Source organism: Nerophis ophidion, linkage group LG20, assembly GCF_033978795.1.
Source record: "Nerophis ophidion isolate RoL-2023_Sa linkage group LG20, RoL_Noph_v1.0, whole genome shotgun sequence".
In the NCBI taxonomy this organism is placed as follows: Eukaryota; Metazoa; Chordata; class Actinopteri; order Syngnathiformes; family Syngnathidae; genus Nerophis; species Nerophis ophidion.
Window position 1 is genome coordinate 37,599,394 of NC_084630.1, and position 12,521 is coordinate 37,611,914.

General features: G+C 39.3%; 1 protein-coding gene and 1 long non-coding RNA gene across 3 annotated transcripts in view; one reads left to right on the forward strand and one right to left on the reverse strand.

Moving 5' to 3' along the window:
• The window catches only part of LOC133539116 (uncharacterized), a 1,110,877-nt gene that overhangs the window by 393,677 nt on the left and 704,679 nt on the right, over positions 1 to 12,521 (reverse strand). The window lies entirely within an intron of this gene.
• smad1 (SMAD family member 1) overlaps positions 10,648 to 12,521 on the forward strand; it is a 126,495-nt gene continuing 124,621 nt past the window's right edge. For both annotated transcript variants that reach the window (XM_061881190.1, XM_061881192.1), the window contains exon 1: positions 10,648 to 10,797. The gene's annotated coding sequence lies outside the window, so the exon portion shown is untranslated. The remainder of the gene's footprint in view (positions 10,798 to 12,521) is intronic.

A 12,521-nucleotide genomic window follows, 5' to 3' on the forward strand; every position in this document is an offset into this window, starting at 1 on the left:
CGGGGGGGGGTAAGTGGCCCCATTTACTCTCTGTAAAGCAGCAGTTCCATTGGCAGCAAAACAGGCCCAGAGCAAAGTACTACCACCACCATGCTTGATGGTAGGTGTGGTGTTCCTGGGATTAAAGGCCTCACTTTTTCTCTTACAAACATATTACTGGGTATTGTGGCCAAACAGCTCCATTTCTGTTTCATCTGACCACAGAACTTTCCTCCAGAAGGTCTTATCTTTGTCCTTGTGATGTCAGATGAAACAACAATGGAGCTGTTTGGCCACAATACCCAGCAATATGTTTGCAGGCCTTTAATTCCAGGAACACCATTACTACCGTCAAGCATGGTGGTGGTAGCATTATGCTCTGGGACTGTTTAGCTGCCAATGGAACTGCTGCTTTAAATAAAGTAAATGAGACGATAAAAAAGGAGGATTTCCTCCAAATTCTTCAGGACAAGCTAAAACCATCAGCCCGGAGGTTGGGTCTTGGGCGCAGTTGGGAGTTCCAACAGGACAATGACCCCAAACACACATCAAAAAGTGGTAAAGGAATGGCTGAATCAGGCTAGAATGAAGGTTTTAGAATGGCCTTCCCAAAATCTTGATTTAAACATGTGGACAATGCTGAAGAAACAAGTCCATGTCAGAAAACCAACACATTTAGCTTAACTGCACAAATTTGGTCAAGAAAAGTGGTGAAAAGTTCAAGCAGAAGCTTGTGGATGGCTACCAAAAGCACCTTATTGCAGGTAAACTTGCCAAGGGACATGGAAGCAAATATTAACATTGCTGTAGATTTGCTCACATTTTCAGTAGAGCCATAATAAATTCATCATAGAACCAAACTTCAGGAATGTTTTTTGTGAGCAACAATTATGTGCTCCAATCACTACACCACAAAAAAATAAGAGTCGTAGAAATGATTGGAAACTCAAGACAGCCATGACATGATGTTCTTTACAAGTGTATGTAAACTTTTGACTGCAGCTGTACATATATGTAGATACAGTATATATATATATATATATATATATATATATATATATATATGTGTGTATGTATGTATGTGTATATATATAGGTACATACTGTATGTATACATATATAGTATGTATACATATATGTGTGTGTGTATATATATATACATATATATATACATACATACATACACATATCTATCTATCTATATATATATATATATATATATATATATATATATATATATATATATATATACATACATATATATATAGATACACATATACATACACATATACATACACATATCTATCTATCTATCTATCTATCTATCTATATATATATATATATATATATATATATATATATATATATATATATATATATATATATATATATATATATATATATACTCACCCTAGTGAGCATCACTCTAATCTGGGTCACGGCACCACTGCAATTAATTTGGTTCGGCCCCTGCTTTCAGTTCTGTTCCCGGGTCTGGAACCTGGTTTGCCGGCATAAGAGGCGAGCTTGCTAACTACTAGGCTAAAATCCCGAGCTATCAACTAACACTGCACCCTTTCTTTCCTCTCTCGTTGAACATAGAACGCCACCGATGTCAACAATTTCGGACACACCCGGAAACGTTCAGAGTAACTCTCATTAGCGGTCCATGCGGGCCAGATTTTTTTGTCGTCATAATCTCTCGATAAAAGTCGGGCCCCTCACCTCCAGATTGACGTTTCCGTGCCTCGGCCCGGGCCAGACTACCACACAGCGAGAGCGAGGGAGCGCAGACAGGTCAGACCTGTTGTCTCGGGCGGGGGGGGGGGGAAGCCCTTCCTGTGTCGGAGAAAAGAGCGCACGGAAATGATTGCGAGTTTGTTTTTGATGTTTCTCCTGAGGGGTGGCGGTAATAACTGTAATGAGGGGCGGCGTTGCTAGGGGGCACTATGTGCGCTGCGTGGGGGCCCCTGGCAGCTGTTGGAGGGCCCTGCCACTGACCCTATTCATCCCGACAGCAGGTGTCACTTCGCCTACCCCCCCACCCCCCTTTCCCCACACACACACTCGCTCAGATAATGTGTGTGTGGCGAGTCGGGGGGGACCTGGAACTACTTATCCGGAACAAAGAGGCAAATCAGGGAAAAATGCAGCCTCCTCGAATAAATCTCACCACAATGCTGAGAAAAATCCCCCAGCTCGCCCTCAGAAAGGCAGGAAAAACCTGGTTTGTTTCGAACCGAAAGCGCTCCACAAAGTGTCTCCACAAAGGCAGAATCAGAAAACATTTTAGATAAAAGCAAAGCAGCAACTAAGCCCCCCCCGTCCCCCCCACCTCCCCCAAAAAGACCTCACACCAAGATGGGTGTAATTCCAAACAGAAACCAAAAAAAAAACACGTCAGCTACAAATAAAGAGCAAGTGAATTGTGGCACGGACGAGTGGAAATGTTCTTATTTTCACTTTTGTTTATGTGTTTGTTGTTTTCGGCTCAGCTGTTGACATGCAAGACACATTTATCCAAGACACAATTCAATATCTCCAATATTCACGTTATTATTCTGCGCTTAGAGGCCTACTGAAATGAGATGTTCTTATTTAAACGGGGATAGCAGGTCCATTCTATGTGTCATACTTCATCATTTCGCCATATTTTTGCTGAAAGGATTTAGTAGAGAACATCCACGATAAAGTTCGCAACTTTTGGTCGCTAATAAAAAAGCCTTGCCTGTACCGGAAGTAGCAGACGGTGACGTCACCGGTGTGAGGGCTCCTCACATCTGAACATTGTTTATAATGGGAGCCTCCAGCAGCAAAAGCTATTCGGACCGAGAAAGAGACAATTTCCCCATTAATTTGAGCGAGGATGAAAGATTTGTGGATGAGGAAAGTGAGAGTGAAGGACTAGGAAAAAAAAAAAAAATTAAGTTAATTGCATTGGGAGTGATTCAGATGTTTTTAGACACATTTACTAGGATAATTCTGGGAAATCTCTTATCTTTCTATTGTGTTGCTAGTGTTTTAGTGAGTTTAATAGTACCTGATAGTCGGAGGGGTGTGTCCACGGGTGTGTTGATCCCAGTCTCTGAGAGAAGTCACGGCAGCAGCATGGACGGCGCAAGCTCCGTTGATATCCGGTAAGAGGCGACTTTTTACCGCAATTTTCTCACCGAAACCTGCCGGTTGACATGTAGTCAGGATCCATTGTTTATAATGGGAGCCTCCAGCAGCAAAAGCTATTCGGACCGAGAAAGCGACAATTTCCCCATTAATTTGAGCGAGGATGAAAGATTTGTGGATGAGGAAAGTGAGAGTGAAGGACTAGGAAAAAAAAAAAAAATTAAGTTAATTGCATTGGGAGTGATTCAGATGTTTTTAGACACATTTACTAGGATAATTCTGGGAAATCTCTTATCTTTCTATTGTGTTGCTAGTGTTTTAGTGAGTTTAATAGTACCTGATAGTCGGAGGGGTGTGTCCACGGGTGTGTTGATCCCAGTCTCTGAGAGAAGTCACGGCAGCAGCATGGACGGCGCAAGCTCCGCTGATATCCGGTAAGAGGCGACTTTTTACCGCAATTTTCTCACCGAAACCTGCCGGTTGACATGTAGTCAGGATCCATTGTTTATAATGGGAGCCTCCAGCAGCAAAAGCTATTCGGACCGAGAAAGAGACAATTTCCCCATTAATTTGAGCGAGGATGAAAGATTTGTGGATGAGGAAAGTGAGAGTGAAGGACTAGGAAAAAAAAATAAAAAATTAATTGCATCGGGAGTGATTCAGATGTTTTTAGACACATTTACGAGGATAATTCTGGGAAATCTCTTATCTTTCTATTGTGTTGCTAGTGTTTTAGTGAGTGAGTCGGAGGGGTGTGTCCACGGGTGTGTTGATGCCAGTCTCTGAGAGAAGTCACGGCAGCAGCATGGACGGCGCAAGCTCCGCTGATATCCGGTAAGAGGCGACTTTTTACCGCAATTTTCTCACCAAAACCTGCCGGTTGACATTTGGTCGGGAACCATGTTGGCTTGACCGCTCTGATCCATAGTAAAGCTTCACCTCCGGGAATTTTAAACGAGGAAACACCGTGTGTTTGTGTGGCTAAAGGCTAAAAGCTTCCCACCTCCATCTTTCTACTCTGACTTCTCCATTATTAATAGAACAAATTGCAAAAGATTCAGCAACACAGATGTCCAGAATACTGTGTAATTATGCGATGAAAAGAGACGACTTTTAGCCTCAAGTGGTGCTGGGCTAATATGTCCCCTGCAACCCGAGACGTCACAAACACGCGTCATCATTCCGCCACGTTTTCAACACGACACTTTGCGGGAAATTTAAAATTGCAATTTAGTAAACTAAAGCGGCCGTATTGGCATGTGTTGCAATGTTAATATTTCATCATTGATATATAAACTCTCAGACTGCGTGGTCGCTAGTAGTGGCTTTCAGTAGGCCTTTAAGCTGTTGGAGGCCAGCAGTTTGCCCTAAAGGGGGCGCCACTTAATTTTTAAAAAATAATTTAAACCTGTTATGCTGGCTTTAATTACGTTAAAAGTAAATTAGTCCGATTTTTAGTGGGGTTCAGGCAGATATTGTAATAGTTTACTTAACTGTTAGTGCCAAATAAACATCTAAATTGTTGCAATAAATAGTCTATTCCATCCATCAATCCATTTTTTACCGCTTGTCCCTTCAGGGGTCGCGGGGGGTGCTGGAGCCTATCTCAACTGCATTCGGGCAGAAGGCGGTGTACACCCTGGACAAGTCGCCAGCTCATCAAATCAATTTTTGTAATAAATGTTTGATACCAGTTGTTTAACGTAAAATACATTAGGCAAAATTATTAAACATAATTTATTTTGTAAAGATTATATCATTATATTTGCATTATATTGTTTTAAATTTACTGTATGATGAAATAAAATCACAAATAAAATAAACAAAATAAAACTGAGATGAATGTCACGCATCAAGGAGTTTACATATTACTAGAAAACTTTATTCAATCAATCAATCAATGTTTATTTATATAGCCCCAAATCACAAATGTCTCAAAGGACTGCACAAATCATTACGACTACAACATCCTCGGAAGAACCCACAAAAGGGCAAGGAAAACTCACACCCAGTGGGCAGGGAGAATTCACATCCAGTGGGACGCCAGTGACAATGCTGACTATGAGAAACCTTGGAGAGGACCTCAGATGTGGGCAACCCCCCCCCCTCTAGGGGACCGAAAGCAATGGATGTCGAGCGGGTCTAACATGATACTGTGAAAGTTCAATCCATAGTGGCTCCAAGACAGCCGCGAGAGTTCAGTTCAAGTGGATCCAAGACAGCAGCGAGAGTCCCGTGCACAGGAAACCATCTCAAGCGGAGGCGGATCAGCAGCATAGAGATGTCCCCAACCGATACAGGCGAGCGGTCCATCCTGGGTCCCGATGAGCGGTCCATCCTGGGTCTCGACTCTGGACAGCCAGTACTTCATCCATGGTCATCGGACCGGACACCCTCCACAAGGGAGGGGGGGACATAGGAGAAAGAAAAGAAGCGGCAGATCAACTGGTCTAAAAAGGAGGTTTATTTAAAGGCTAGAGTATACAGATGAGTTTTAAGGTGAGACTTAAATGCTTCTACTGAGGTGGCATCTCGAACTGTTACCGGGAGGGCATTCCAGAGTACTGGAGCCCGAACGGAAAACGCTCTACAGACCGCAGACTTTTTTTTTTTAACTCTAGGAATCACTAATAAGCCGGAGTCTTTTGAACGCAGATTTCTTGCCGGGACATACGGTACAATACAATCGGCAAGATAGGCTGGAGCTAGACCGTGTAGTATTTTATACGTAAGTAGTAAAACCTTAAAGTCACATCTTAAGTGCACAGGAAGCCAGTGCAGGTGAGCCAGTATAGGTATATATGTATGTATATATGTATATAAAGGTATATACAGTACAGGCGTAATGTGATCAAACTTTCTTGTTCTTGTCAAAAGTCTAGCAGCCGCATTTTGTACCAACTGTAATCTTTTAATGCTAGACATGGGGAGACCCCAAAATAATACGTTACAGTAATTGAGACGAGACGTAACAAACGCATGGATAATGATCTCGGCGTCTTTAGTGGACAGAATGGAGCGAATTTTAGCGATATTACGGAGATGAAAGAAGGCCGTTTTAGTAACGCTTTTAATGTGTGACTCAAAGGAGAGAGTTGGGTCGAAAATAATACCCAGATTTTTTAACGAGTCACCTTATTTTATTATTTGGTTGTCAAATGTTAAAGTTGTATTATTAAATAGAGGTCAGTGTCTAGCAGGACCGATAATCAGCATTTCCGTTTTTTTGGCGTTAAGTTGCAAAAAGTTAGCGGACATCCATTGTTTAATTTCATTAAGACACGCCTCCAGCTGACTACAATCCGGCGTGTTGGTCAGCTTTAGGGGCATGTAGAGTTGGGTGTCATCAGCATAACAGTGAAAGCTAACACCGTATTTGCGTATGATGTCACCTAGCAGCAGCATGTAGATGCTGAAGAGTGCAGGGCCAAGGACCGAACCCTGGGGAACTCCACACGTTACCTTAACATAGTCCGAGGTCACATTGTTATGGGAGACACACTGCATCCTATCAGTAAGATAAGAGTTAAACCAAGACAGGGCTAAGTCTGACATACCAATTCGTGTTTTGATACGTTCTAATAAAATATTATGATCGACGGTATCGAAAGCAGCGCTAAGATCGAGGAGCAGCAACATAGATGACGCATCAGAATCCATCGTTAGCAATAGATCATTAGTCATTTTTGCGAGGGCTGTCTCCGTGGAGTGATTTGCCCTGAAACCGGATTGAAAGGTTTCACATAGATTGTTAGACGCTAAGTGTTCATTTAACTGCTCTGCAACAATTTTTTCGAGGATTTTTGAAATAAAGGGAAGGTGAGACACCGGTCGGTAGTTTACCATGAGGTCAGGATCGAGGTTAGGTCTTTTAAGGAGAGGATGAATAACCGCTTTTTTGAATGCTAGGGGAACAGTGCCCGAGGAAAGTGATAAGTTTATCATATTTAACACTGATGGACCTAATAATACAAAGAGCTCCTTGATCAGTTTCCCTGGAAGAGGGTCAAGTAAACATGTTGTTTGTTTTATTCCATTTACACGTTGTAACAATTCTTCTAATGTTATTTCATCAAAACGAGAGAAACTATTTTGGATGTTTGCAGTATCCGCCGTATATACAATCGTATCTGTGTTACTATAACCCAGTTTTAGCTGGGACGCATTGTCTTTAATCTCCTTTCTAATAAGTTCAATTTTCTTATTAAAGAACTTCATAAAGTCATCTGCCGAATGGGTGGAGCTACTGGAAGGAGTCCCTTGTTGGGTTAGTGATGCTACTGTACTAAACAAAAATTTTGGATCGTTTTTATTAATGCGGATGAGATTTGAGTAATATTTAGCTTTAGCTAAGGTAAGCATGCGTTTATAAGTTATTAAACCATCACTCCATGCTTGATGGTGCACCTCAAGTTTAGTCGTGCGCCATTTGCGTTCCAGCTTTCTACATAATAATTTCTGAGCTCTAGTTTCTTCAGTAAACCACGGGGTACGCCTCTTTGGAGCCTTTTTTAACTTCAGCGGTGCTATACTATCAATGGTTTCGCGCAGGGCGTTGTTAAAGTTGTTAGTGAGGTTTTCAATAGAGCCCACATACTTTGGGAACGGGGCCATTACCGAGGGGAGTAGGTCAGCAAGAGTCGTCGTTGTGGCAGCATTAATGTTGCGGCTGCTATAGCAGTTATTATTATTATTAGCTTGCCGAATATGAGTCTGAACTTCGAATTTTATAAGGTAATGATCGGACATTACTTTAGTATACGGGAGTATCATAACTTTGGAAACGGTGATACCTCTGACAAGCACTAGGTCTATCGTATTACCGTTGCGATGCGTCGGTTCATTTATTATTTGTGTGAGACCACAGCTATCAATTATAGTCTGGAGCGCCACGCACGGTGGGTCCAATGGGGTATTCATATGGATATTAAAGTCCCCCATTATAATTATATTATCGGCGTGCGTCACTAGATCAGCAACAAACTCTGAGAATTCACTAATAAAGTCCGAATAGGGCCCTGGGGGGCGGTAGATAACGGCCAGGCACAGAGGCAGAGGTGTGGCAGACTTCATAGAAAGCACCTCAAACGATTTATATTTATTATTTAAGTTAGGACTAAAGTTAAAGTTTTCGTTGTATATTAGTGCGACCCCCCCTCCCCTTTTAAGGGGACGGGCAATATGCGCATTCGTATAGTTAGGAGGGGATGCCTCATTTATCGCAAAAAAGTCGTCTGGTTTAAGCCAGGTTTCGCTAAGACCGATGACGTTAAGGTTGTTGTCTCTAATGACCTCATTGACTAATAACGTTTTGGGAGACAAAGAGCTGATGTTTAGAAAGCCCATATTATAGGTAGCGGGCTGTTTTAAGGAGTTGTTGATAAAATTATCCGTAGTAGCAATATTAATAATGTTGCGTTTATTATGCGCAGTGTACTTAAAATAATTACGACCATATCTAGGAATTGATATGACGGGAATTTTCAGATTGTCTACTTGGCGCTGCGATAAACTGAACGCATCATAATTTGCCACCTCAGTAGAACGCATGTCTAACTCTGATGTAGTCATACTCATAGCAGAAAAAACATTTTGTGAGTTGTGTATTATTCTACGAAAATTGCTATGCGTACAGGGATCATCCAGCCTGGCGCTGGCTAGTTCTAATTTAACTGACTCCATACCCAGGCTAGCAGGCTCTGTAATTGCCTGTGACCGGGCTTGCTCTAGTGCAGTTAGTCAAATGTGGCTCAATGCGAAATCTATGTTCCGAGACAAGAGGATAGCGCCTTCCTGGTTAGGGTGAAGGCCGTCTCTCCTCAGCAAGCCAGGTTTTCCCCAGAAAGAGGGCCAATTATCAATAAACGTAAATCCCTGTTGTCTACAGAAGCTATCCAGCCACTTGTTAAGAGAGACTAATCTGCTATACCTCTCATCATTGCCTCTCCCAGGCAGGGGCCCAGAGACAATTACTCGATGCCTGGACATCTTTCTGGCGAGATTACAAGCCCTGGCTATGTTTCTCTTTTGTTGAATTTTCTATGATTGCATTTTTATTTCTATTGTACCATATGAAATAAAATCATAAATACAATTTGAAAAAATGTTGATTGTCACACCTTATTTGTTTTATGAAATAAAAAAATTAAAATGGCATGATATTATTTTAAAATGACTGTATGATATACATTATGAAATAATAAAAATCAGATGGTTGTCACACATATTATATTTTACGTAATAAAGTGTCAACCTAAATATTATATGTGATTATATTTGTATCATATAGTTGTATAATTACTATGTGAGATGAATAAATAAATAAATAAATACATAAAATAATTTCTATAAATTTGATGATGGCTCCACAATGTATTTTACTGTAAAAATGGCAAAGTAAATATTATCCAATTATATTTGTATTAAATGTTATTATTGTATGTGTACATTACGAAACAAAATTACAAAGGACATACAAAATGTATGATTGTCACGCAAAATATATTTTACGTAAAATCTCAAAGTATATATTCTCGGATTATATTTGTATATAATTGTTTTATTGTTACTACATGAAATACAGTGTAAAAAGCAATCGTAAATAAAACAGACCACTTGCTTATTGTTACACATAATATGTTTTATGTATAATAAAATGTCAATATAAATATTATATATGATTATATTTGTATTATATTATTTTATAATTATTATGTAATATAAAGCATGAAATAAAATCACAAACAAAAAAAATGAGATGGTTCATACATTTCACGTATTGCTATGAAAAAATGTCAACATTAATATTCTATGATTACATTTTAATTATGTTCTTTTATAATTAGTTTGTTATATACAATGTAATTTAAAATCACAAAATACCCCAAAATATAATTATTATACATTGTAAAAAAATATTATTATTATACATTATTATATTGTTTTATAATTACTGTATGCCATACAAATACAATATAAAATAAAATCACAAATACCATTTAAAAAGTGTGATAATTATCACCCAGTGTATATTTGACATATAATAAAATGTAAACGTAATTATTCTAGATTTATATTTGTATTATATTTTTAATAATTGTATATTATATTTTTATAATCGCATGTAAGTCTATTTGCATTATATTGATTAAAAAAAATCTAAAATATATGTTAATTGTATTGTATGATTTACAAAATATCTATCAATCTTTCTATTGTCATTTTCATAACATGTAAGTTCACCTCCATTTCGTTGAAAATTATTTGTTTTTCACATTTATTTTTCCCAAGATTATTTGCATAAATAGAGAGGGGGAGAGGAAACATTTTATGTAATATATATCATTAAATTCGGTATATTTTATTGAATAATTGTACTGTTAAGTATTTGTTATAAATATAATATATTTCATAATTATAATTTTGTAATATGTGCGTCTCCGCTCTTTTCCCGCCAATACTCGAACACTTTAATCGACGTCACTTCCCCATCTGTCGCCGGAAGTCCCGCCCCCAAAGCCAAAGTCATTAGTTAACACCATCCAGCCGCTACATCATTATGTCATCATTAAGGCTGACGCAATAATAACGCATCAACTAAAAGTTATTTTAATGCCGATTTGTTTTCTTTTAACGCGCGATTAACGAGCGCATTGCTGCTTGGAGTGAGGAGAATCTTCACGTCCGTGTCTACATTACAGTTAAGTGCATTGAAAACATAACATGTAGTTTGTTATCACAACTGCTTTTTTCAGATGAAATACAAGCAAAGACGCTAGAGAGGAAAGTCACTTTTATCGGGGATTTTCGTCAACACATGTCAAGTTTTTTCTCATACCAATCACACACGTCCGGTTGGCGGCTTCACAATAATAGCGCTACGTTTCACATCCGGTTTAACCAACAAAATAAGGAAAAATCGTCTTGCAATACGATCATGTTAGTCTGATCCTGTGATATTTCCACCCCCCAAAAAAGTGTATTGCAATGGCAGCGGCAATAACTAAGTAGGAAGACTATTTAAACCGTAGACGCAGCATCGAGCGCTACCCCAATCTCGTTCCCCTGCGTGATGACAATAAAGCTGATGAGACGCGGGGCCGCCATCTTGGAGTGGTGATCCGCTCCACTCAGTGCAATTCATTTGGCAGGAGCAATGAAATGTCAACGCATTTATTTCATCTTACCTCCTAGAATACCACTGATTTTCACGTGCTTTTTTTGTCATACGTGTAGCTATGATAAAGGACGCATGTTTTGGCGTGTTTTATTATTCACAGTTTGCATAACAGTAATAGAATATTCTTATATGCTATAAATGACCAGACGTGGGCATCAACATCAACTATATGATTTTCCTGAGAAGCTGTACAGGACAAAAAAATATGTATATATTTGGTTTAGGCGGTGGCCTTAACAACAAACCCACATTTCCCCCCAAAAATTGAAATGTGGACTCGTCAGACCACAGAACACTTTTCCACTTTGCATCAGTCCATCTTAGATGATCTCGGGGCCGGTGGCATTTCTGGGTGTTGTTGATAAATGGCTTTCGCTTTGCATAGTAGAGCTTAAACTTGCACTTACCGATTTAGCGACAAACTGTATTTAGTGACAGTGGTTTTCTGAAGTGTTCCTGAGCCCATGTGGTGATATCCTTTAGATATTGATGTCGATTTTTGATACAGTGCCGTCTGAGGTATCGAAGGTCACGGTCATTCAATGTTGGTTTCCGGCCATGCTGCTTACGTGGAGTGATTTCTCCAGATTCTCTGAACCTTTTGATGATATTATGGAGCGTAGATGTTGAAATCCCTAAATTTCTTGCAATTGCACTTTGAGAAAGGTTGTTCTTAAACTGTTTGACTATTTGCTCACGCAGTTGTGGACAAAGGGGTGTACCTCGCCCCATCCTTTCTTGTGAAAGACTGAGCATTTTTTGGGAAGCTGCTTTTATAGCCAATCATGGCACCCACCTGTTCCCAATTAGCCTGCACACCTGTGGGATGTTCCCAATAAGTGTTTGATGAGCTATCCTCAACTTTATCAGTATTTATTGCCACCTTTCCCAACTTCTTTGTAACGTGTTGCTGGCATCAAATTCTAAAGTTAATGATTATTTGCAAAAAAAAAAAAAGTTAATGAGTTTGAACATCAAATATGTTGTCTTTGTAGCATATTCAACTGAATATGGCTTGAAAAGGATTTGCAAATCATTGTATTCTGTTTATATTTACATCTAACACTATTTCCCAACTCATATGGAAACGGGGTTTGTAGATATATATATATATGTATATATATATACAAATATGCATAGGTGCAGCAGCGTGGGAAAAATAAAGGCTGGAAAAACTATATATCTTCAACGTCACAGATGTGAAGTAACATCCATCCTTGGTAAAACGTCCCTTCTTTCCCTCG